At 37.9% G+C, this 25,655-nt stretch overlaps 1 pseudogene; it reads right to left on the bottom strand.

Moving 5' to 3' along the window:
• Positions 1–8,452: 8,452 nt before the first annotated feature.
• Positions 8,453–8,829, bottom strand: LOC116898582 (annotated as a pseudogene).
• Positions 8,830–25,655: the final 16,826 nt, after the last annotated feature.

Here is a 25,655-nt window from a genome sequence, read left to right as displayed (position 1 = left end):
GACTGATTTCCAGAATGGCTGTACCAGTCTGCAATCCCACCAACAATGGAGGAGTGTTCCTCTTTCTCCGCATCCTCGCCAGTATCTGCTGTCACCTGAGTTTTTGATCTTAGCCATTCTCACTGGTGTGAGGTGGAATCTCAGGGTTGTTTTAATTTGCATTTCCCTGATGACTAAAGATGTTGAACATTTCTTTAGGTGCTTCTGAGCCATTTGACATTACTCAGCTGTGAATTCTTTCTTTAGCTATGAACCCCATTTTTTAATAGGGTTATTTGTCTCCCTGCAGTCTAACTTTGTGACTTCTTTGTATATTTTGGATATAAGCCCCCTATTAGTTGTAGGATTGGTAAAGTTATTTTCCCAATCTGTTGGTTGCCATTTTGTCCTAACAACAGTCCTTTGCCTTACAGAAGCTTTTCAGTTTTATGAGATCCCATTTGCCAATTCTTGATCTTAGAGCATAAGCTATTGGTGTTTTGTTCAGGAATTTTTCTCCAGTGCCCATGTGTTCAAGATTCTTCCCCACTTTTTCTTCTATTAGTTTGAATGTATCTGGTTTGATGTGGAGGTCCTTGTTCCACTTGGATTTAAGCTTTGTACAGGGTGATAAGCATGGGTCGATCTGCATTCTTCTACTTGCTGACCTCCAGTTGAACCAGCACCATTTGCTGAAAATGCTATGTTTTTTCCATTGGATGGTTTTTGCTCCTTTCTCTAAAATCAAGTGACCATAGGTGTGTGGGTTCATTTCTGGGTCTTCAATTCTATTCCAGTGGTCTATCTGCCTGCCTTTGTACCAATACCATACAGTTTTTATCACTATTGCTCTGTAATACTGCTTGAGTTCAGGGATAGTGATTCCCCTGGAAGAAGTCCCTTTATAGTTGAGGATAGTTTTAGCTATCCTGGGTTTTCTGTTTTTCCAGATGAATTTGCAAATTGTTCTAAGTCTCTGAAGAATTGGATTGGAATTTTGATGGTGATTGCATTGAATCTGTAGATCGCTTTTGGTAAAATGGCCATTTTTACTATATTAATCCTGCCAATCTATGAGCATGGGAGATTTTTCCTTCTTCTGAGTTCTTCAGTTATTTTGTACAAAGGCTTGAGATTCTTATCATAGAGATCTTTCACTTGCTTGGTTAAAGTCACACCAAAGTATTCTATATTATTTGGGACTGTTACGAAGGGTGTCGTTTCCCTAACTTCTTTCTCAGCTTGTTTCTCTTTTGTGTAGAGGAAGGCTACTGATTTATTTGAGTTAATTTTATACCCAGTGACTTTGCTGAAGGTGTTTATCAGGTTTAGTATTTCTCTGGTGGAACTTTTGGGATCACTTAAATATACTATCATATCATCTGCAAATAGTGATATTTTGACTTCTTCCTTTCCAATCTGTATCCCTTTGATCTCCTTTTGTTGTCTGATTGCTCTGGCTAGGACTTCGAGAACTATATTGAATAAGTAGGGAGAGAGTGGGCAGCCTTGTCTAGTCCCTGATTTTAGTGGGATTGATTCAAGTTTCTCTTCATTTAGTTTAATGTTAGCGACTGGTTTGCTGTATATGGCTTTTACTATGTTTAGGTATGGGCCTTGAATTCCTGCTCTTTCCAGGACTTTTATCATGAAGGGGTGTTGAATTTTGTCAAATGCTTTCTCAGCATCTAATGAAATGATCATGTGGTTTTTTTTTCTTTGAGTTTGTTTATATAGTGGATTACATTGATGGATTTCTGTATATTGAATCATTCCTGCATCCCTGGGATGAAGCCTACTTGATCAGGATGGATGATTGTTTTGATGTGTACTTGAATTCGCTTTGCCAGAATTTTATTGAGTATTTTTGCATCGATATTTATACGGGAAATTGGTCTGAAGTTCTCTTTCTTTGTTGGGTCTTTGTGTGGCTTAGGTATAAGAGTAATTATGTCTTCATAGAAGGAATTTGGTAGCGTTCCGTGTGTTTCAATTTTGTGGAATAGTTCGGATAGTATTGGTATGAAGTCTTCTATGAAGGTCTGATAGAATTCTGCACTGAACCCATCTGGACCTGGGCTCATTTTGGTTGGGAGACTTATAATGACTGCTTCTATTTCTTTAGGAGTTATGGGGTTGCTTAAATGGTTTATCTGTTCCTGATTTAACTTTGGTACCTGGCATTTGTCTAGAAAATTGTCCATTTCCTCCAGATTTTCAGGTTTTGTTTAATATAGACTTTTGTAGTATGACTGATGATTTTTTGAATTTCCTCTGGTTCTCTTGTTATGTCTCCCTCTTCATTTCTGATTTTCTTAATTTGGACACACTCTATATGTCCTCTCATTAGTCTGGCTAAGGGTTTATCTATCTTGTTGATTTTTCTCAAAGAACCAGCTTTTGGTTCTGTTGATTCTTTGTATAGTCCTTTTTGCTTTTACTTGGTTGATTTCAGCTCTGAGTTTGATTATTTCCTGCCTTCTACTCCTCCTGGGTGTGTTTGCTTCTTTTTGTCCTAGAGCTTTTAGGTGTGTTGTCAAGCTGCTGACAAATGTTCTTTCCTGTTTCTTTCTCAGGCACTCAGAACTATGAGTTTTCCTCTTAGCACAGCTTTCATTGTGTCCCATAAGTTTGGGTATGTTGCACCTTCCTTTTCATTAAATTCTAAGAAGTCTTTAATTTCTTTCTTTATTTCTTCCCTGACCAGGTTATCACTGAGTAGAGCATTGTTCAACTTCCATGTATATATGGGCATTCTTTCCTTACTGTTATTGAAGACAAGCTGTAGCCCGTGTTTTTCTGATAGGATGCATGGGATCATTTCTATCTTTCTGTATCTGTTGAAGCCTGTTTTGTGCCCGATTATATAGTCAATTTTGGAGAAAGTACCAAGAGGTGGTAAGAAGAAGGTATATCCTTTCGTTTTAGGATAGAATGTTCCATAAATATCTGTTAAATCCATTTGGCTCATGACTTCTCTTAATCTGTCTACGTCTCTGTTTAATTTCTGTTTCCATGATCTGTCCATTGATGAGAATGGGGTGTTGAAATCTCCTACTATTATTGTGTGAGGTGCAATGTGTGTTTTGAGCTTTAGTAAGGTTTCTTTTTTTATGTATGTAGGTGCCCTTGTATTTGGGGCATAGATATTTAGGATTGAGAGTTCATCTTGGTGGATTTTTCCTTTGATGAATATGAAGTGTCCTTCCTTATCTTTTTTGATGACTTTTGGTTGAAAATTGACTTTATTTGATATTAGAATGGCTACCCCAGCTTGCTTCTTCAGACCATATGCTTGGAAAGTTGTTTACCAGCCTTTTACTCTGAATTAGTGTCTGTCTTTGTCTCTGAGGTGTGTTTCCTGTAGGCAGCAAAATGCTGGGTTCTCATTGCATATCCAGTTTGTTAATCTGTGTCTTTTTGGGGGGAATTGAGTCCATTGATGTTGAGAGATATTAAGGAATAGTGATTGTTACTTCCTGTTATCTTCATATTTGGAGGTAAGATTATGTTTGTGTGCTTGTCTTCTCTTTGTTTTGTTTTGTTTCAAAACAATTAGTTTCTTGCTTTTTCTAGGGTGTAGCTTACCTCCTTGTGTTGGGCTTTACCATTTATTATCCTTTGCAGGGCTGGATTTGTAGAAAGATATTGTGTAAATTTGGTTTTATTGTGGAATATCTTTGTTTCTCTATCTATGTTAATTGAAAGTTTTGCTGGATACAGTAACCTGGGCTGGCATTTGTGTTCTCTTAGGGTCTGAATGACATCTGTCCAGAATCTTCTGGCTTTCATAGTCTCTGGTGAGAAGTCTGGTGTGATTCTGATAGGTCTGCCTTTATATGTTACTTGACCTTTTTTCCTTACTGCTTTCAATATTCTTTCTTTGTTTTGCGCATTTGGTGTTTTGACTATTATGTGATGGGAGGAGTTTCTTTTCTGGTTCAATATATTTGGAGTTCTGTAGGCTTCTTGTATATTTATGGGCATCTCTTTCTTTAGGTTAGGGAATTTTCTTCTGTTTTTGTTGAAGATAATTACTGGTCCTTTGAGTTGTGAGTCTTCACTCTCTTCTATACCTATTATCCTTAGGTTTGATCTTCTCATTGTGTCCTGGATTTCCTGTATGTTTTGGGCCTGTAGCTTTTCCATTTTCCATTATCTTTGACAGTTGTCTATATGCTTTCTATGGAATCTTCTACTTCTGACATTCTCTCTTCTATCTTGTATTCTGCTGGTGATGCTTGTATCTACGGCTCCTTGTCTCTTCCTTTGGTTTTCTATATCCAGGGTTGTCTCCCTTTGTGCTTTCTTTATTGTTTTTATTTCCATTTTCAATTCCTTCACCTGTTCGATTGTGTTTTCCTGTAATTCTTTCAGGGTTTTTTGTGTTTCCTCTCTAAGGTCTTCTACTTGTTTACTTGTGTTTTCCTGCATTTCTCTAAGGGAGTTCTTTATGTCTTTCTTAAAGTCCTCCATCATCATGATCAAATGTGATTTTAAACCTAGATCTTGCTTTTCTGGTGTGTTTGGATATTCAGTGTTTACTTTGGTGGGTGAATTGTGCTCTGATGATGCCATGTAGTCTTGGTTTCTGTTGCTTGAATGCTTGCCTCTTGCCATCAGTTTGTCTCTGGTGTTACCTTGTTTTGCTATTTCTGACAGTGACTTGACCGTCCTATATGCCTGTGTGTCAGGAGTGCTATAGACCTGTTTCCCTGTTTTCTTTAAGCCAGTTTTGGGAATAAAGTGTTCTGCTTTCAGGCATGTAGTTGTTCCTGTCCACTGGCTTTCAGCTGTCCCTGTAGGCGGGAACCAGAAGAGACTCCCCCTACTTTGCCTGGGTCCCTGTGCACAGGGGGCCCAGATGGTGCTAGGTGTTTTCCTCTAAAGTCAGAAATGTTGGCAGAGAGTAGTCTCCTCTGGTTTCTCAGGTGTGTCTGCCCCTCTCAATGTCCAGCTCTCCCTCCCTCAGGATTTGGGTGAAGGGAGCTGTTTGACCAGGTCCCTTAAGATCCAAGGGCAGTCTGGACCACAGGGCTCCTGCAGCTTGACTACTCCTATCTTCCTGTGCCCAGAGGCCCTGTACAGTTTCCTCTTGGGCCAGGGATGTGGGCAAAGGTGGGCAGAAGTGGCAGTCTCTCCTGCCCTGCAGTCTCAGGATTGCCCACAAGTCTGGGCATCTAGGGACTTTTTAAATGTTTAAAAAATTTTCACAAAACATTTTTAAAGTACAGGTAGTAAAATAGTCCCTATATTCATGTTACTGTAGCTCCACTGACATTGCAGCTTACATGGCATCATATACATATCCCTACCAGATAAGAGTACCTTTTTGGCTTATTTAAGAGGAAATAAAATGAAATGTGTGAATGACAGAGCCAAAGCAGTTTTGGGTCTGGTAAAGATATCATAAATAGCTTTCTAAAGTAAGCAATATTTATTCAAGTCACAATAGCAAGGAGAGTAGGAGAAATAAAAGTTAAGTGCCCGTGATCTCATTATTAGAACTACATAAGATTCTTCCTTTATCTTAGCTTCCAATACCTCTCTCAAGAGTGCTTGTGAATAATGACACTCATCACATGGGTCTTAGCCAGGAAGTAAAATCATCAACAGATATTTGTTGTTTCAGGAATAAATGAAACATGAACAGAAGGCTTAATGTTGCCCATTTTTACAATCATTTTATTCATCTTTTTAGGTATGGAGATTTTGCAAGAAGGACTGGAAAATAACTGTGTGGCTTTTCAAAGCACATAAATACCAATGCTAAAATTTTAACTTCATCATTTTGGAAAAGTAACGGAAATTTTAAAATAGAAGAATGTCTTTGGGCTTGCTACTCAAGAAAAATTATGACCCAAATCTCATGTGGGAGAGAGCTGGACCCTCAAAAGTGTGGACAACCTTGAAAGCTCAGAGGAAACAAATGCATTGTGCCCACATTCCTGACCCAAGAGGAAACCTCTTAGTGCTATCTGTGGCCTCTGGGCACGGGGACCTAGGAGAAGTGAGGTGGAGGACCCTTCGTGTTTCAACCTATACTGAGAGCTGAAAGACAGTCGCCAGGAGCACCTACACACCTGAGAGCAGAGGTAAGACCAACTTTTCTGCTATAAGCACCCCACCTAGAGGCTTCAGGTCACAAAAAACACAGGAGCAGCTCTCTTTTCCCAGATCCAGTCAAAAGAAAACAGGTCTACAGGAGTACAGACACACAGCCTACAGGAGGGTCAAGTCACTGTCAGAGACAGCAAGACAAGATAACACCAGAGACAACCTGATGGGGAGAGGCAAGCACAGGAAACTAAGCAACAGAAACCAAGACTACTTGGGGACATCAGAGTCCAGTTTGCCCACAAAAGCCAATACTGGACATTCAAACACACCAGAAAATCAAGATTTGGATTTAAACCCACATCTTATAAAGATAATGGAGGTCTTCAGAACTCCAAATAGATTGGAGCAGAAAAGAAATTCCTCCTTTTACACAATAGTCAAAACACCAAACACACAAAACAAAGAAAGAATATTAAAAGCAGTAAGGGAAAAAAGGTCAAGTGACATATAAAGGCAAACCTATCAGAATTACACCAGACTTCTCATTATGAAAGCCAGAAGATCCTGGGCAGATGTCATACAGACCCTAAGAGAACACAAATGCCAGCCCAGACTACTATATTCAGCAAAACTCTCAATTAACATAGATGGAGAAACCAAGGTATTCCATGACAAAATCAAATTTACACAATATCTTTTTACAAATCCAACCCTACAAGGGATAATAGAAGGAAAACTCCAACACAAGGAGGGAAACTACACCCTCGAAAAAGCAAGAAAATAATCTCCTTGCAACAAAACCAAAAGAAGAGAGATACACAAACATAATTTGACCTCTAACAACAAAAATAACAGGAAACAATCACTATTCCTTAATAACTCTTAACATCAATGGACTCAATTCCCCAATAAAAATAGACTAACAGACTGGATACCTAAACAGGACCCAGCATTTTGCTGCAAACACAAAACATACCTCAAAGACAAAGACAAACACTACCTCAGAGGAAAAGGCTGGAAAACAACTTTCCAAGCAAATGGTATGAAGAAATAAGCTGGAGTAGCTATTCTAATATCAAATAAAATTGACTTTTAATCAAAAGTTATCTAAAACGGTGAGGAAGGACACTTCATATTCATTAAATGAATTATCCAACAAGATGAACTCCCAATCCTAAATATCTATGCTCCAAATGCTAGGGCTCCTACATACATAAAAGAAACCTTACTAAAGTTTAAAGCACACAATGCACATCACACAATAATAATAGGAGATTTAACACCCCACTCTCATCAGTGGACCGATCATGGAAACAGAAATGAAACAGAGACATAGAGAAACTAACAGAAGTTATGAACCAAATGGTTTTAGCAGATATTTATAGAACATTTTATCCTAAAACAAAAGAATATACATTTTTCTCAGCACCTCCTGGTACTTTCTCCAAAACAGGCCATATAATCAGTTACAAAACAGGCCTCAACAGATTCAAGATTAAAATAATCCCATGCATCCTGTCAGACTACCACGGACTAAGGCTCATCTTCAATAACTGCAAAAACTATAGAAAGCCCACATATACATGGAAGTTACAATGCTCTATTCAATGATAACTTGGTCAAGCAAGAAATGAATGAATTAAAGACTTTTTAGAATTTAGTTAAAATGAAAATACAACATACCCAAACGTATGGGACACAATGAAAGCAGTGCTAAGAGGAAAACTCAGAGCTCTGAGTGCCTTCAAAAGAAACTGGAGCAGGCATACATTAGCAGCTTGAGAGCACACCTGAAAGCTCTAGGACAAAAAAAAATCAAATGCACTCAAGAGGTGTAGAAGGCAGGAAATATTCAAACACAGGGCTGAAGTCAACCAAGTAGAAACAAAAAGGACTACACAAAGAATCAATAAAACCAGGAGCTGGTTCTTTGAGAAAATCCACAGATAGATAAACCGTTAGCCAGACTAGCCAAAGGGCACAGAGAGTGTGTCCAAATTAACAAAATCAGAAATGAAATGGGATACATGACAACAGAATCTGAGGAAATTCAAAAAATCATAGGATCCTACCACAAAAGCCTAAATTCAACAAAACTTGAAAATCTGGAGGAAATGGACAATTTTTCAAGACAAATACCAGGTAACAAAGTTAAATCAAGATCAGATAAACCATCTAAACAATCCCATAACTCCTAAAGAAATAGAAGCAGTTATTAAAAGTCTCCCAACCAAAAAGAGCCCAGGACCAGATGGGTTTAGTGCATAATTCTATCAGACCTTCATAGAAGACCTCATACTAATATTATTCAAACTATTCCACAAAATAGAAACAGAGTGAGAACTACCCTATCCCTTCTTTTTTTAAAAAAATAACATTTTATTTTCCCAAATGTACAACTGATTGAATCTGTTCATTCATCTTCACCAGAAGCTGGGGCATTACACCCTTTGTGTTTCTGATGTAAATTACTTGGGCTCTGTGCTTTGGAACCAGCTTGATAAGTCCTTTACTACATAGCTCCTGATGTGCTGCCCTGGCCAAGGAACCTCAAATCTTCAGTCTCTTGCAAACCACAGCTGGAGTAATAAGCTTATAGTTGGGAACTTCCTTACAAAGTTTGTTGTAAGTAACTTTATCAAACAGGACGAGATTGTTCAACTTTTCTCGAAATTTGCATTTGGACCACTTCTTCTTCTTCTTGGCCTTGCCACCTGATTTATTCACTGGGTCTTTGTCTTTTTTGGCTGACTTTCTGGTATCCTTCTTCTTGTCATCTCTGGGAGGCATGGCAAAGCTCAGAGAGTAGTGTGGACCACTGCAGCCCCACTAATATGTCAGAAAAAAAGGGACCCAATTCCTTCTATGAAGCCACTATTACCCTTGTATTTAAATAATACAAAGACCCATCAAAGAATGAGAACTTCAGACCAATTTCCCTTATGAATATCTATGCAAAAACACTCAATAAAATTCTTGCAACCGAATTCAAGAACACATCAAATTGATCATTCATCCTGATCAAGTAGGCTTCATCCCAGGGATGCAGGAATGATTCGATATACAGAAATCCAGCAACGTAATCCACTATATAAACAAACTCAAAGAAAAAAAACCACATGATCATTTCATTAGATGCTGAGAAAGCATTTGACAAAATTCAACACCCCTTCATGATAAAAGTTCTGGAAAGAACAGGAATTCAAGGCCCATACCTAAACATAGTAAAAGTCATATACAGCAAACCAGTAGCCAACATTAGAATAAATGAAGAGAAACTTGAAGCAATAAGAGACTAAACAAGGCTGCCCACTTTCTCCCTACTTATTCAATATACTACTCAAAGTCCTAGCCAGAGCAATCAGACAACAAAAGGAAGTTGAAGGGATACAAGTTGGAATGGAAGAAGTCAAAATATCACTATTTGCAGATGATATGATAGTATACTTAAGTGACCCCAAAAGTTCCACCAGAGAACTACAACGCCTGATAAACAACTCAGCAAAGTGTCTGGGTATAAAATTAACTCAAAGAAATCAGTAGCCTTCCTCTACTCAAAGGATAAACAGGCTAAGAAGGGAAATGACACCCTTCACAATAGTCCCAAATAACATAAAATGCCTCCTAGTGACTCTCACCAAGCATGTGAAAGATCTGTATGACAAGAACTTCAAGTCTCTGAAGAAAGAAATTGAAGATCTCAGAAGATGGAAAGACCTCCCATGTTCATGTATTGGCAGGATCAGTATTGTAAAAATGGCCATTTTGCCAAAATCAATCTACAGATTCAATGTAATCCCCATCAAAACTCCTACTCAATCCTTCATAGAGTTAGAAAGAGCAATTTTCAAATTCATTTGGAATGACAAAAAACCCAGAATAGTGAAAACTATCCTCAACAATTAAAGAACTTCTGGGGGGAATCACCATCCTTCACCTCAAGCAGTATTACAGAGCAATAGTGATGAAAACTGTATGGTATTTGTACACAGACAGGCAGGTAGATCAGTGGAATAGAATTGAAGACCCAGAAACGAACCCACACACCTATGGTCACAAAGAAGCTACAACCATCCAGTGGAAAAAAAAGGCAGCGTTTTAAAAAATGATGTTGGGTCAACAGGCGGTCAGTAAGTAGAAGAATGTAAATTGATTCATTGGAAATCTATGCTTTCCATAATTCAACACAATGTTGAAGTAAGTGGGTTATGTGGCTTCCTATATTTTATGAATCTTACACAAGCAACACTTTTCATTTGATTCTCAACTTCATCAGAAATAAAAGGAAAGGAAAAAAAGAAAAAGAAATGATAGAAGTTAGAAAGTACATCTGCTGTAGGAACTTCATAAATTGTTGGGGAAATGCTAGAGCGTCAGCATAAGGAAATAACTGAAAAAGAGGATCATATAAAATAAGATGCATGTGAAAAAGGTGTTTCAAGAATCATAAATTTATTGCATAAAAAGGGACTGTAATTTTGATTATTTTGAATATTTGCATTGTTGGCGGATAACTTTGAAACATTACTAAAATTAGCAGATACCTAAAAATAATAAGGAAAGTGAAAATACTTGAAAGGCATATTTGAGGTATAAGCATACATCAGTGTAGGAAGACAGTAACACATTCTTTGCAGTGCTCCTTAGAAATCTGGATCTCTAGTTCCCTGGAATTTTATCACGTTGTTTCATTTATTTTACTTTTGGGAGAGTTATCCACTAGTCTCCGTCTTCCTGCTTATGAATATTTTATGTCTTTTACTAAATCAAATTTTTTAGAGCTAGTGTGTGGGATTCATAGTGCTGAAAGGCACTTTACACATCACCGGCAATGAAAGGTAATCAAAAGTATCCTGCTATGAATCCTGCAAGTTACAATGGCAACCCGCCTGTGATACATGCCCCTTGGTGCAGTAGAAGCCATGGTAGCATGAATGGTATGGGAGTAACTAGTTCCGTTTTCTTTCATGTCCTGCTCCACAAGATGAAATCCATTAGTAACACTGTCCAAGATGCAAAGAGAGAAGACTAGTTGGGCCATGAACCAGGAGATAAAACCTAATAGTATTATTCTGGTAAATCGACATGATAGTAAGATGGGCTCCTAAAAACATATTCTACCTCCATAGATCAGGACATTACTCAACCCTTGTCAGCGAATAAATAAATAAATAAATAAATAAATAAAAATAAATAAATAAATATTCTTACAATAGAGAGTAACATAAAACCCCATGACTGATCAGTATACAGAGAATAAGAGAGAGTGTTCTGTCCTAAATGTTTGTATCGCAGCCCTCCTCATGAGACTTATCTGGATCTGTAGGCAAGAGAGACAGAAAAGTTGTAAGAGCCAGAGGTGGCAGATGGCCTCCAGGGACACAATGGGACAGGTACACTTAGGAATTTACAGAGATTGTGGCACCATGCATGAGGCAGACAAAATCTCAGCATGGAGCAGAGAAGGTACAAATGATATCCTACCTCTAGCCAAGTAGGTGCTGGTGAGTGATACAGAGTCTGGGAGAGGAAATGCCACTGTTTTTGTTTGTTTGTTTGTTTGTTCGTTTTGTTTTTGTTTTTGTTTTTATTTTTTCAGCGAACTGACCCTGTGAATACTAATCACACTACAGGACAGGCCCAATGCTCAGGTGTACTTGGCCAATACACGACGGTTTTTGTCTTTCATTTTTGTCAGAGAGAGAGAGAGAGAGGGAGGAGGTGGAGAAGGAGTTGGAAAAGGGGAATAGAAACATTCAAAATATTCTTTATGAAACTCCCAGAGATCCAATGAAAACATATTTTTTAAGTTAGAATTTTTCTAGCTTTTAAATTTGAGAAACAGACTGCAATACTTTACTCCAGTTAAACTTGTTGGGTCTGCTCGGTTTTGTGACTTTATCTTGCTCAATCGCAATTTAAATACAAACTTCCAGAATTTAAAATCTTATGAGAATGTGGATTTAAATGAAGAGAAAAGTAGATTTGTTATTAAGCACATGAATATGTGGATTTTTATATAACTGTCCACATTTATGGGCCCTTCAGATTTTTTAAATTTACTTTTGAGAGCTTGTAATGTAGAAGGCAGGTATGATAGCTTAATACACATGGCACTTGACTTCAAACTTGATGGTCTAAATTGCATCCCTAGAACTCACAAGGTAACAAAAGGCAGTCCACCCACACAAGTTATCCCCTAACTTCCACATCCATGTTGTGTCATATGCATATAAACTATATGTATATACACCCAGACATATATACCCACAGTATGTATTTATAACTGTAATAAAAATTAAGAATTTACAAAACATAGTTGCATACATTTTTAATAAGTTACATTTGTATAAATATCAAGGAATTTGGTAAATATAGAAGAGAGATATACATCCTATGCCGGTTGTCTTTTATGTCTTTGTTGATTTGTTTCTCATCAAATATAAAATATGTGGTGAAGAAGACACAGTTCACACACTGAATAATTTTAAGATACCCCAAAATAAAATGACATAACTCATGGGAAATACTTAGTGCATAGGTCATGGGCTAAATAAAAAAGAAAACAGTTCACTAACACTATGATTTAAATATCTACCAGTTACTGCTATGTTTAATGATAATTTCAAGATTTGATTTGAAGCAGCAGATTTGCATGTTGTAAGAGCCCCTTAGTGAGTGTTCCTATGGCCACGTTACTGGGAACCATAGTATTCTCTAACATGACCCTTAGGAACCAAACAACTTCTCCTTAATATCCAAATAAAATCTGAGACTGTCTGTCACACAGTCCCAAGTGTGTGGTAACAATCCAGAATTAAGGAGTGGGTTTATTGCCATTTTGTCTTTCAGGTCACACTCAAGTACAGCAGAAAACCTAGAATACATTTCTACACAGAGCTCAGTTCATCTTTGTGTAAGCTCTTGAAACACAGAAACGGTGTGCTGATGCAAGCATATTTGTATATATGGACAATTGTTGAACATTTTATACATTTTTATCTTGTCTGAAAAAATTTCTCACTTGACAGAACTTTGAATGAGGTAAATCTAGTGTGTCAGATGATGTGGTTAATGCGGAATGTCGAAACTGAAAGAGCTAGTCGCAGCAGTGTATTTAGGTGAAGAGAGTCAACAAAGACACAGAAGTGAAATGAGTATGAAAGACTTCTGAATGACAGACTCAGGCAGTATAGAACCTCAGAGAAAAGGAGAATAGGGAGGAGTTATGTGTGGTACTGAAGCAGAGTAGAGAAAAATCCTGAGGATTCTCAAACCCCTCTGAAAAGAAGATGTCTTCCCACCGGAAAAACTAGAGCAAAACAAACCACACAATTTTACCTCATTCCATGTAGCATGGTTTTTACCAGTTAGGCAATAAATAATGACTTTGGACTTATGGAAAAGTGCCATTCACAATCTCCTGGTTAGAGGTGAAACAGCACAACGGCCATGGAAACCAGTTTAAGTTGGGCGTAGTGACTCATGTTTATAATTGCAAAACTCAGAGGACTGAAGTAGAGGATAGCCATGAATTCACACCAAGCTACAGAGTGAGACTCTGTTTCAAAAACAAAAGAAAAAGTCCAAATACAACAAAAATATAATTTTATTTAATCACATTAATTTAATTTATTTGTATAATCCATAAAATATGGATTTACTTTGGGTACAGAGTCAAAACAAATCAATTATCATAGGAAAGAAAATCTGCCCTCACTATTAGTTTTCTGCAATATTAAACGTACCCAAGAATTAGAAGCAAAAAGAAGGTACACAAACCCATGAATAGATAAAGAAAGATGCTGCATGTATATCATGAAATACTACTTGCTCATATAATGGATATGATCAAGCCAGTAATATCTGTAATCCCTTCTCATGAGAAGAGGAGGCAATAGGATAGGTGTTTGAGACCAACCCGAGCTTTACAGGGAGTCCCAGGATATACTACAATATACAATATACAATATACAATATAAAATATAAAACCCAATAGAAAAAGAACTTGAGCAAAACACAACGGGAAAATGAATGGAAGCCTGTAATTGTAAAGACCATTCTGTTAAATGAAGAAAGATTGGCTTAGAGAGGCAAACATGACATGATGTAATTTTTGTGACATCTGCAAAAGCCTCGCATGGAGCACTGGCTAGGGGATGGCCCAGAGAATGGGAGGGGTGGTGAGGAAATGATGGTCTGCTTGCTGAGTGTCTTAGTTACTGTTCTAGTGTATGACCAAGACGACTGGCAAAAGGAAGCATTTAACCGGAGGCTTGATGACAGTTTCAGAAGGTCAGTCCACAATCACTATGGCGGGCACTGGGACACAGGCAGGCATGGCACTGCATCAGAAGCTAAGAGATCACATTTGATCTGTAAATTGCAGAGGGAGGAGGGGAGGTGAAGAAGGGGGAGGGAGAGGGGGAGGGGGAGGGACAGGGAGAGGGAGAGGGAGAGGGAGAGGAAGAGAGAAAATTCATAGAACCTCCAAGTGACACACCTCTCCCACCAAGACCATACCTATTCTAACAATGCCACAGTCTCCTAGCCTGTCCTAAATGGTTCCACTAACTAGAGCTTATAAACATTCAAATTTATGAACTAACTTCAGGAATTTTCTTTCAAAATACTGCACTGAGTCACAATAGCAACCTGAATGTAGTTTTCTACTGTTAAATAGGTTGTGTTGACCTAAAAATACCTTTCCCACCTCAAAGGGTTATGACATAGTTCATTATGGAACCAAACATGACTGACAATAGCCTGGAATTACAGATTTAAGCTACCCCAATTTCCATGTTCCAAAGTTGGGGGCAGATTCACGAAGTTTTTATACTATTGGAACAAAAATGCCATAGATCAGAAGACTTTGAAAACTTAGGTGGCATGCTCTACAGCAATGTGAAGAGAACTCTGCTGTAGATCTTATATACAATCTGACAGAATTCTTAGTCTTCTTATTGGTAGAACCCAAGGCTCTGTTCAGACATTGCAATGGATTATTATCTGTTAGTCAGATTATGTGACGTATGATGCAGAAGTAGGTAAGGATTGGCTATTTATGGAACTAAAATTAGCCCACGATAAACTTCAATTAGACTTTGGACCTGCACCATTTACATACTTCTACATTATGTAGTCCGAGTCAGTCAGTCAGCCTTCACAGACAACTTTTTATCAGTGACAGGTGACTTTCCACAATAATAATATACTGTATTTACAATATGGGGGAGTGAAAACGGAGTCTTGTGCAAGGTAGGCAAGTACTCCTCCAATGGGCTGAATCTACACTCCTTTTGTTTGGTTGGTTTTGGTTTCAAGGCAAGTTTCCATTAAATAGTTGAATTCTTCAGATCTTCCAAAGCATTGCTGACAAGAAGCACATTCCCCAACAAGACACAGGCAACAATTTATAAGAGTGCACTCTCAACCCAGTTCATGAATACAGGTCAGCCTTGCTTATGACCATAAACACACAAACATCTCTGCCCCCTTACAAAAAACCCAGAACAAACTTGGTTTCCTGAATCTTTACCTTTGGTGCTGCTGATTTATTTATTTATTTATTTATTTATTTTTTGAGTGTGGATTTGACATGATAGCACGATTTATTCCCAGGAGTGGTAACAGTCCTTGTAATTTATAGCTATTTACAAAGAGAAAACTGTTGAAAATGCTACTGTTATAAAGTCAGGACGTATAAAGGGAGACTATATAAGAAATAATCATTAAAATGATTGTGGGTGTTGTATAATGAAAACTTTTTCAAGAAACATATATTAGTGAGATGAAATACACCTGAAATTATCTACCATGGCATCCATAGTGGGGTCTGCAAAACAACTAGGATTTTTTTTATGTGTACAATGAAAGTAGGGTAACAGAATAGTGTGTTTTACATTAAAGGAAATGGCCAAATGTATGGAAATATCATGTATTTAGGATAGAGTTGCTAGAAAAAATAGACAATAGTTTTCTCTATCTCACTTAAGGTATATTTTGTGTAATGTTAACACTTTAAAATATTATTCTCCAATTTATTTCATTATTAACCCAGTAACTATGGAGGATTTATACTTGTATAATACCTGTAATGAATTTGGAGAGATAGCTCAGAGATTAAGAGCATTGACTGCTCTTCCAGAGATCCTGAGTTCAAATCCCAGCAACCACATGGTAGCTCACAACCATCTGTAATAGAATCTGATGCCTTCTTCTGGTATGTCTGAAGACAGCTACAGTGTACTCTAATACATAAAATAAATAAATGATTCTTTTAAAAATTTGTTATAATTCATATATATACATATATGTATACATTGCTTTTTAAAAAGATTTTATATTAGGCAAGAGTGCTATAAATTTCCTAGTGTGAAGTTCAATACAAGCTCCTGAGATGGTTTGAATACGCTTGGGCGGTGGGAAGTGACACTATTAGGAGGTGTGGCCTTGCTGGAATAGGTGTAAGCTCATTGGAGGAAGCATTTCACTGTGTAGACAGGCTTTGAGGCTTCCTAGAGCTCAAGCTCCACCAAGTGTGACCCTTCTACCAAGAAGACCCTTCTCCTGTCTGCCTGTGGAAGAGTCTCCTTCCAGTGGCCTTCAGATCAAGATGTAGAACTCTCAGCTCCTCCAGTACCATGCCTGCCTGCACACTGCTGTGCTTCCACCATGATGATAATGGACTGAACCTCTGTAATTGTAAGCCAGTCCCAGTGAACTGTCTTCCTTTGTAAGAGTCGCTTTGATTATCGTGTCTCTTCGGAGCAATGGAAATTTTAACTAAGGTAGCTAGCTACATACTATTTATACTGAATAAGAGTAAAAATATTAATCTTTGTCTGTCTATTTGACATACATGAAGAATCATAGACTATTCACGTTACTTTTAGATAATTTTAATACTTTTTCTAAGCCTCTCAATATTTTAAAATTATTCAGCTTGGCGTCACTACCTTGACACAATGGTATTATTCCTATGCTAAGCAGACCAATAGGCAAACTACAGATTAACTGGTAGTTTTTCCTTTATTGTGTTTTCTTATTTGTTTTGATATATTTTTCATTCTAGAAATAAGAACACGGTGTTGATTTAAAGGCCTCTGCTGTCCCCAGGGAAGAGAAGTCACCACAGTTGCTATGCATGAGAAAGACAGTGTGCCATATGTGACCCACTTGTCTATGTTTATGGCCTGTTAGGTCCCTCATAGAGTTTCTTGGTTATTCTCATTATTACAGACCAGACAGAAAAGAAATCATCTTCAATGCTCTGTTACATTGAATGAATCATACTTTACAAGCCATTCTTGTCAGGACATAATGTAAACTAATCTTTTAATAAGACACTGTGTCCTTCCATACAGTTCACGGAAGTGCACAGTGGTTTGAATCTTAATTGGAAATGATTGTCTTTTCCAAAGGTGACCCTTCAACCCTAACTACCGTCCAAGTTCATCTATCTATTTTACCTGTACATTTCCAAACATTGTTTTTATAGACTACAGAGCATTAAATAAAGCATTAGTATTAGTCCAAATTTCCAACACAAACAAGAGACATCTTCACAGTGTAAATAGCTGCTACCTAGATAGCAGTTGCAAATGGATGGCTAGGTCTAAAGCAGTATCTTATCTATGTAGTGTAGATATAATAAATTAAAATTTTAATTTCCTTTCGAAGCTCATAGTTTTAAAGGTGAGCCACATAAGAGCCCCCTGTAAAATAATGCCATTATCTCAGTACATTTGATAAGGAAGCTAATTTACACATTCACATTTAATTTTTTCTATGTTCTAATTTAAGTCAATTTCCTCATAATACATATATCTTCTTTTAATTTGTATAAAATGTAGTTCGATTCAACACACACACACACACAAGAACAGAGGACAGAGGGAAGGGCATTAAGCTATGTAGAGAGAAAACAGAATATTCAAGCATCATTTTGTTGTGGAAATTGACAACAATATCACAACCCTAGAGTTACATCAAAAGTCTTTTAAATCAATTTTATGTACTTGTTTATTTATCTACTAATTTATATGTGTGTGTATATTTGCATATGTGGGCATATGCACTCTGTGATGCGTTAGTGGTCAGAGGGTATCATGAGGGATAAAGTCTATCCTGCAACATGCGTCTAAGACATCAAACTAAGGTATTCAGACTCGGAGGCCACCTCATTAGTCCTACAGAATCTTTCCAGCTCTGAAACCCTTTAAAAATGTTTAATATGGTTTATTGCCAGACAATACTTAATATCATATTTAAATTATATAGAAGATTGTTTTATTTTAAAAATTTGTACATTAAGTGAGAAGAATCTGTCCATTTTTTTTAGTACAATATCCTGATTAGGAATCTTGAAACAACCTTCAGTGGGTTATTTTCTTTATATGTGACAGAATGAAATACACACGCTCTCTAACTGTTGAAATTATATGTAGGGAAATGGGAAAAGTGTATAATTTTAACTACTTAGAATATTTACATAAACACTTTATAGTGACTTATTAAATGTTTATGGTCATTGAATTCCTGAGAGTGTTCCCACTTCTGTTGACTTCCCCACAGGGTCGTACACATTAGAGTAAAAATGTCTGATGCCAAATGATTACAACTTATTTCAAACCTGTGTAATGGGCAGAGTTTATTTCAACAGTTTAGTACACAGTTTATTTAGTACAGTTGATGATAAAGTTCATGCATCTAGAAATAATTTTCCTAAAATTACAAAGTTTCTATTGTGCCACACATAATTATGAGTCTCTAGGGGACTCGTTCACTAGTTGTTCATGTTTGTCTATAGAACCTAATAAATGTATTTAGAAACTGGTGCAAGAACAAGTAACTTTGCCTACACAATCTGTGCACATGAAGCTTTGATGATCACACCCAGCACCTAATTACAAGTTTGTATTTCTAGTCCCACCGAGGTGTACCAATTAGAAGAATTAGACTTTAATTCCAAGCAACATATTAGACCTAATTAGTGGATGTACTGCCTGCTCTAAATTTTGTTTAACCCTTGATATACTGCATGGATGTGTGTATTTAATACCTATTCTGTGATGCTTTGTGAGATAAGCGTTTTCATAACTTCTCTTATAGGCTATGATTTCAAAAATGAAATCAACTGAAATTATTGCATATTTATGTGATACATCGTTATTAAGATTTTGAGAAAAATGAAATGATAACAATTGCAGGTGAATGGATGGAGCTTGAAACAATCTTTTTGAGTGAAGTAACCCCAACATAAAGGACAAATGTTACAAGGTTCCTCTCCTCAGTGGTTGCAAGCTTTGAATCTCCAGCTATGTATAATTCCTTTGGAATATTCATAGAGGTCAGGGAACTATGAAGAGCATCTAAGTGACTTTCAAAGGATGGGAGGTAGAAAAGTGGTAGGATAAATGATAAAAGGCAATAATTCAATAGAAAGGAATAGCATAAGAGAGAGGAGGTCAGAGTAGAGCATGGATATGGAGGATACATAGCACAGGAGATCTACAAAGAAACAGTCTCTGGACACAGCGCAGCAACTGTAAGAGGTTAGAGAGACTTATATGTATGTTCCAGTCAGAACTATTGGGGTAGCCTACCCATGCATTGTTTAAAAGTGTGTCCCTGTATTTTCAACTGTTGATCACTGCACTAGCTGAGAGCTCAAAGCTGGGAGGATTTTGGTATTGTCACTGCTATGGTCCATCACCAGTTTTCTATTTGTAAATGCTTGTCCTTCCTCACTACCCAAAAGGTAAAGGTCAGGCAGCTCTCAATGCTTCAAGGCAACCTAAGAGAGGATTTGGATGTTGTCTTACTGTTTCAAACTGGACTGTTGCGTTTTGGTAATAAAAAGCTGACAGCCAAGATCTGGGCCAGGAAGCAGGACTTCCAAAATGAGGGAGAAAGAGAGAGAGATAAGCAGATAAAGCAGAGTTGGGAACCTGGAAGACAGGCAGGAGTGAGGCAGATGAGCTGTAATCAAGCAGGCAGGGAGAAACCCCTGGGGAAACAGGGTGGTGGAGAAGCCAAGGTAACGGTAGTATCTAGCTGACAGACTTTTCCAACAAAAGACCAACGTGTTTAAACTATATAGAAGTCTTAATTAAACTTCTAAACCTCTGGTAGGATCCTTGAAAGTCCCACAATGTAGACCAAATCTGAGCATGTATTGGGGGGAAGTGGATACAATGTCTAAGCCCTAGTGAAGGAATCCTTGAGAATGGATAGCTACTGAGAGAGGAAGAGTCAGTGTTCTCTAAGAGTGTAGCTCCAGATAAGTAAACCATACTATAGAAGGCCATATATTGCAAGCCTCTTTGGGCATCATTTATAGCTTTTGATAGTGTTCTTTTCAAATGAAGGACGGAAATCTGCGTGGGTAAGAATGGGCTGTTGGGTCAAAAATCCTTGTATAATAATCTATAATAACTAATAAAAATATTTAGTTTTAAAAGAATCAAGATATTCAAAAACAACTATTATAAATATGCGAGACACTTTCCCCCATCCAGAATTCCTCAAATCCTGAGACACCCACTGTCCTCTGACTACTCTGACATAGCCCTTTATTTAATGAAACCGTGCTTCAGAATCTTTAGTCTTATAATGCCCTACCCTGTTTTCAAACACTCTACTCCTAAAGCTCTATAAAGATCCATGCAAAGATATCTATTTCAGGACAGTCAGCATTGCTATGCCTTCAGGTCACATTTTTCTAATATCTGCTTTTACCTCATCACCTCCTGAATCTGTTCCTGTGTTTATTGAATTTCCTCCCTCCTTAGGTCTACGGTTGCTGTGTCATCGTCACATATGGCTTCTGCTTTATCTTTCAATGCTAAGAAACACTTTTGTGTGTAATTTTTATTCTTATTTCTCTGCTCCTCCCAGTCTCCTCCTCCTCACACACCTCTCTTCACCAGAACAATGGCTCCTTTTCTCTTCAGTGCTAGCAGCTGGGAGATAAGTTGTTATCATGACATAAGACGATGTCATAAGTCTAGGCACAAGTCCTCACGTCAAGGCTGGACAGGGTAACCCAGTAGGAGGAAATGACCCCAAGAACAGGCAAAAGAATCAGAGACACCACCACTCAAACTCTTAACACAAAATACCACGCAGAGAGTCCTGGTTATGCCTTTTGTTTCCCCTGAAACTTAGCAATCTAGGCCTCCATGGTCTGAACTTTTCTCTCTTATCTTCCAAACTCCCTAATTAGACCTGACCAAGTTCAGGTCTCAGTCGCTTTCATGCCCAAAGTTCAAACGCCACTACAACCCTCTCCAAAACTCACGATGCTCAGGTCTGCCACAGTGATACCTTATGAACTGGTACAGATTTCAGTCTTAGCTCTGGTTTGTATTGCTGTTATAAAGCAACATGAGTAAAAATACTTGGGTACATGTGTGTATTGTGCGTGTGTGTCTGTGGAGGGGGGTGTGTGTTTCGGCTTACAGTTTTTACTCCATTATCCAGAGAAGTCAGGGAAGGAGGTCACAGCAAGAACCCGGAGGCAGGGACTAGGGCAGCAACTGTGGGTGAGTACTGCTATTAGCTTGCTTCTGATGACTTGCTCAGTTGGCCTGTGTTGTAAAATAGCCCTATTTTTGGTTCATATCTTTTAGGATTTCATGACCTTCATATTCTTCTCTGTTATTGTATAATTGTTTAACAACCCATCTGATCTTTCTGACCCATTATATATAAGGAGTACCTACCAATAATAGGGTAATAGATTACTTGAAAGCAAATAGAGTGGTGTCATACAATGTCATTCATCCATCAAACATTCTGGTTACAAAATAAAGCTGTTCCCAAGATCTGACACTATTACTGAGGCTATGGGGCATTCACAAAAAGGGTCCTACCATGACTGCCTTCCAAAATGCCCAATAAGCTGCTGTAGGAGTCAGATGTAGATATGTGCACCCAACCAATGAACAGAAGCTGTTGACCCCTGTGGTTGAATTAGGGCAAAGCTGGAGGAAGCTGAGGTGGAGGGCAACCCTGTAGGAGGACCAGTAGTCTCAATTAACCTGGACCCCCAAGATCTCTCAGACACTGGGTCACCAACCAGGCAGCATACACCAGCTGAGATGAGGCCACTTCAGTCAGAGAAGATGCACATAACCCTCAAGAGACTGGAGGCCTCAGGAAGTTTAGAGGTCTAGTGGGGTGGGTGGGGTGGGGACATCCTTGTGGAGACAAAGGGGAAGAGGTATGGGATCTGGAACTGTTGGGGGTGGGGCAAGGTGGACTGGGAAGGGAATAAAATCTGGAGTGTAAAAATAAGTAAATTAAAAGAACTTACATTTTCTATAATAAAGTCTTAAAATGTTAATAACAATCTTACTACTTTATTTAACATACTAATCACACAGAGAAATGTACACATGCTACATTCATATCCATTGCAGTAAGCAGGCTTGCATCTACTTATAAAACTTTCCAAATGTATGTTGATATTAAAGTATTAAATTGCAAACCTAAAGTATTTAATTTTCTCATGAGAAGAAATATTCGGAAACTGCTGCAGCATAATATGTATTAAGAACTGGGGTTAAGTCAGTGAACTAGAACAATTTTTCAGATTCTGCAACAAGTAATAATTTATGGAGGTTTATTGATCTTACCTGCTATGAGTCTCTTCAAATTCATAGGCAAAGTTTCTCTTAAAAAATTTTTATCTTTTTTTTTCTGTATTTGTATAACATCTTATCATTTTACATCAATTTATTTGCAGTTCCATTCGTTTAAAAAACCACTGTTTGCAAACCACTGTTGAAGATTCCGGCATGCTCTGTAGTTTGGGTCTACATACTGTAACGGTAACTTTTTATTTTCTAATCGCCCGTTGTCTTCAAGGCAGTCTGCTTGTTTCCTCAGTCTGCTGGCCTCAACCTAGTCCTGGGAGTCTCTGACCTCCACACAAGCTCATCCAGGCCTAGAACTCTTCAGCCTCTGAAACTCCCTGCTGAGTAAGCTCCCCTTTCTTTCCCTTTGTTTACTTGGGCTGCCTGATCAACTCAGCTGTTCTGGCTCTAACCCCTCCCTGTGCGAACTGCTTCCATCTGGCTTCCTTCCTTTCTGACTGAATTGTTCTGCTTGGCCTCAAACTCTAGCAATCTGCTCTAATCTCTGGCTGCTTCTTACTCTCTGACTCGTTCTCCATTCACCTGTGTCTAGCTTATTCTCTATCTCTACAACTTGTGTCTATACAACTGTTCCCCCTCTCTTTTTCCAGTGGTGCACTCTCGAGTGGCCTCTTTTTCCGGTCTCTTCTACTGTGGGATGGTCATTTACTATCTCTGGTCCATTGTGTCAAATCTTTTGCTGATTCATCACTTTGTCTTCCATTTTATTAGACATCACTTTCAAATAACGGTGCTTCCTCCAACAAACTAACTTTACCTTCATTGTTTGGGATTAAAGGTATGTGCTAAGGAAATGTCTATATTCCAGCCAGAGAGATTAAAGATTTTGACTAAGCCTGAGCCACACCACGACTAGAAGCAGCTTTCTTTCAGGAAATAACACAGTGTTGGGGTTAACAGTGCTATCAAATATCCTGAAACAACACACTAGACTCAAAAATGCATTATTTGTTCTTCAGAAATAATTCTTCTTGGTAGTCTTGCACTTTTGGCTGAATAGTTTAATTGATTATATTTCCCCAGGGCTTAATACTCTCTATCTATCTACATGGTTCTACTGCTTGTTTGCTTTTTCCTTTGGGCAATGGACGCTCTGCACTCAAACTTTAAATTAGCAGAGAAAACGGTATCTATCAACACTGAATTGTGTTATTCTGCTAATACCATCTCAGTTGTAAAAATGGATATTATCTTGGCCCTCTAAACAAAATCTATTAGCTTTCACTGAAATTTGGCCTCAAGTAAATGACTTAGAAAAACGCATGGAAATGCAGAATGTTCGGTCTAATGTAATCATGAATTTCCCTATGTCTCTTCAGCTGCACAGGCCTTGGGAAAATGGAAAGTGACACCAACTGCTCTCTGCTCATTGCCATGAAAGCTCCTTGTCCCCAGAACACTTTGACGTTATTTGTCCTCCTTGTGGTTGTTTGTAGGTGGCCTAGTTTTTAAGTAATAATGGACTTTGAAAAACAGAACTTTAACAGAATGTATTGTCTTCCTCTTGCCCGGTTTTAATCTACTCCCCCATAAACCCTTTAAACAACACTATGGAAATAACCACTGGCTTCTTTGTTGGTGAGGCCAGGTGACAGTCCTGTCCCACTACCTGCTCCCCTCCCAGGCTCTGCACACATTGTTCCTGGCTCTCACAATTGTTCCCCTCTTTCTTCTCCTTGACAGCAGCTGTGAAAAACATTTCTTTTCATTTAAAAATAGATGTACCTTTAAAACTTGCTTAACCGCACAGTCCTACAAAACATTATAGGACTTGACTTTGGAATTTTGATTAGAATGGTAAATTAAAAAAAAAAGTTTTAAAATGTAAAGATAAAATAACCGGAAGGCACTTAGAATTAATCCTAATGTGCTGTTGTTTTGATCTTCCAAATATTTTCATAGCGATTCCATTAGCTGTCTAATTCATTAACATGCCATTATTTTGGGAGTACAGAATACTTTTATGTAAAAATTTACAAAGGCAAAAACCCCAGAATAGAGAAAACAATTCTTAACCATAAAAGAATGGCTGAGAGAATCACCATCCCTGACCTCAAGCTCTACTACAGAGCAATAGTGAAAAAAAAACGCATAGTACTGGTACAAAGACAGATGGGTTGATCAATGGAATAGAATTGAATACTGGTAAATAAAACCACACACCTGCACACACTTGATCTTTGACAAAAAAGTCAAAAATATTCAATAGAAAAAATAAAGCATCTTCAATAAATGGTGCTGGTCTAACTGGCTGTCTCTATGTAGAAAAATGAAAATAGATCCATATTTGTTACCATGCACAAAGCTCAAGTCCAAGTGGATCAAGTACCTCAAGATAAAACCAGATACACTGAAACTTAGTAGAAGATAAAGTGAGCAAGAGTCTTGAACTCATTGGTACAGGGGGAAAGTCCCTAAACAGAACTCTGACGGCTCACACTCTAAGATCAAGAATTTATGAATGGGACCTCATGAAACTGGAAAGCTTCTTTAAGACCAAGAACATAGTCAATAAGACAAATAGGAATCCTACAGATTGGGGAAAAAAAATCATCACTAACCCCACATCTGATAGAAGGCTAATATCCAAAATATATAAAGAACACAAGAAGCTAACCACCAAACAACCTGATCAAAAAATTAGGTATAGAACTAATCAAGAATTCACAATAGAGGAATCTCAAATGGCTGAAAAGCACCTAAAGAAATGTTCAAAGTCCTTAGTGATCAGAGAAATGCAAATCAAAACAACCCTGAGATTCCACCTTACACAACTCAGAATGGCTAAGATCAAACCTCAGGTGACAGCACAGGTTGGGGAGGATGGGAGAAAGAGGAACACTCCTCCACTGCAGGTGGGACTGCAAACTGGTACAACCAGTCTAGAAATCAATGTGGAGGTTCCTCAGAAAATTGAAAATAGACCAACCTAAAGACCCAGAAATACCACTC

The sequence above is a fragment of the Rattus rattus genome, chromosome 4 (genome assembly GCF_011064425.1).
Source record: "Rattus rattus isolate New Zealand chromosome 4, Rrattus_CSIRO_v1, whole genome shotgun sequence".
Lineage (NCBI taxonomy): Eukaryota > Metazoa > Chordata > Mammalia > Rodentia > Muridae > Rattus > Rattus rattus.
The sequence above is the reverse complement of the archived record's forward strand: the minus strand, read 5'-3'. Positions and strand labels throughout refer to the sequence as shown.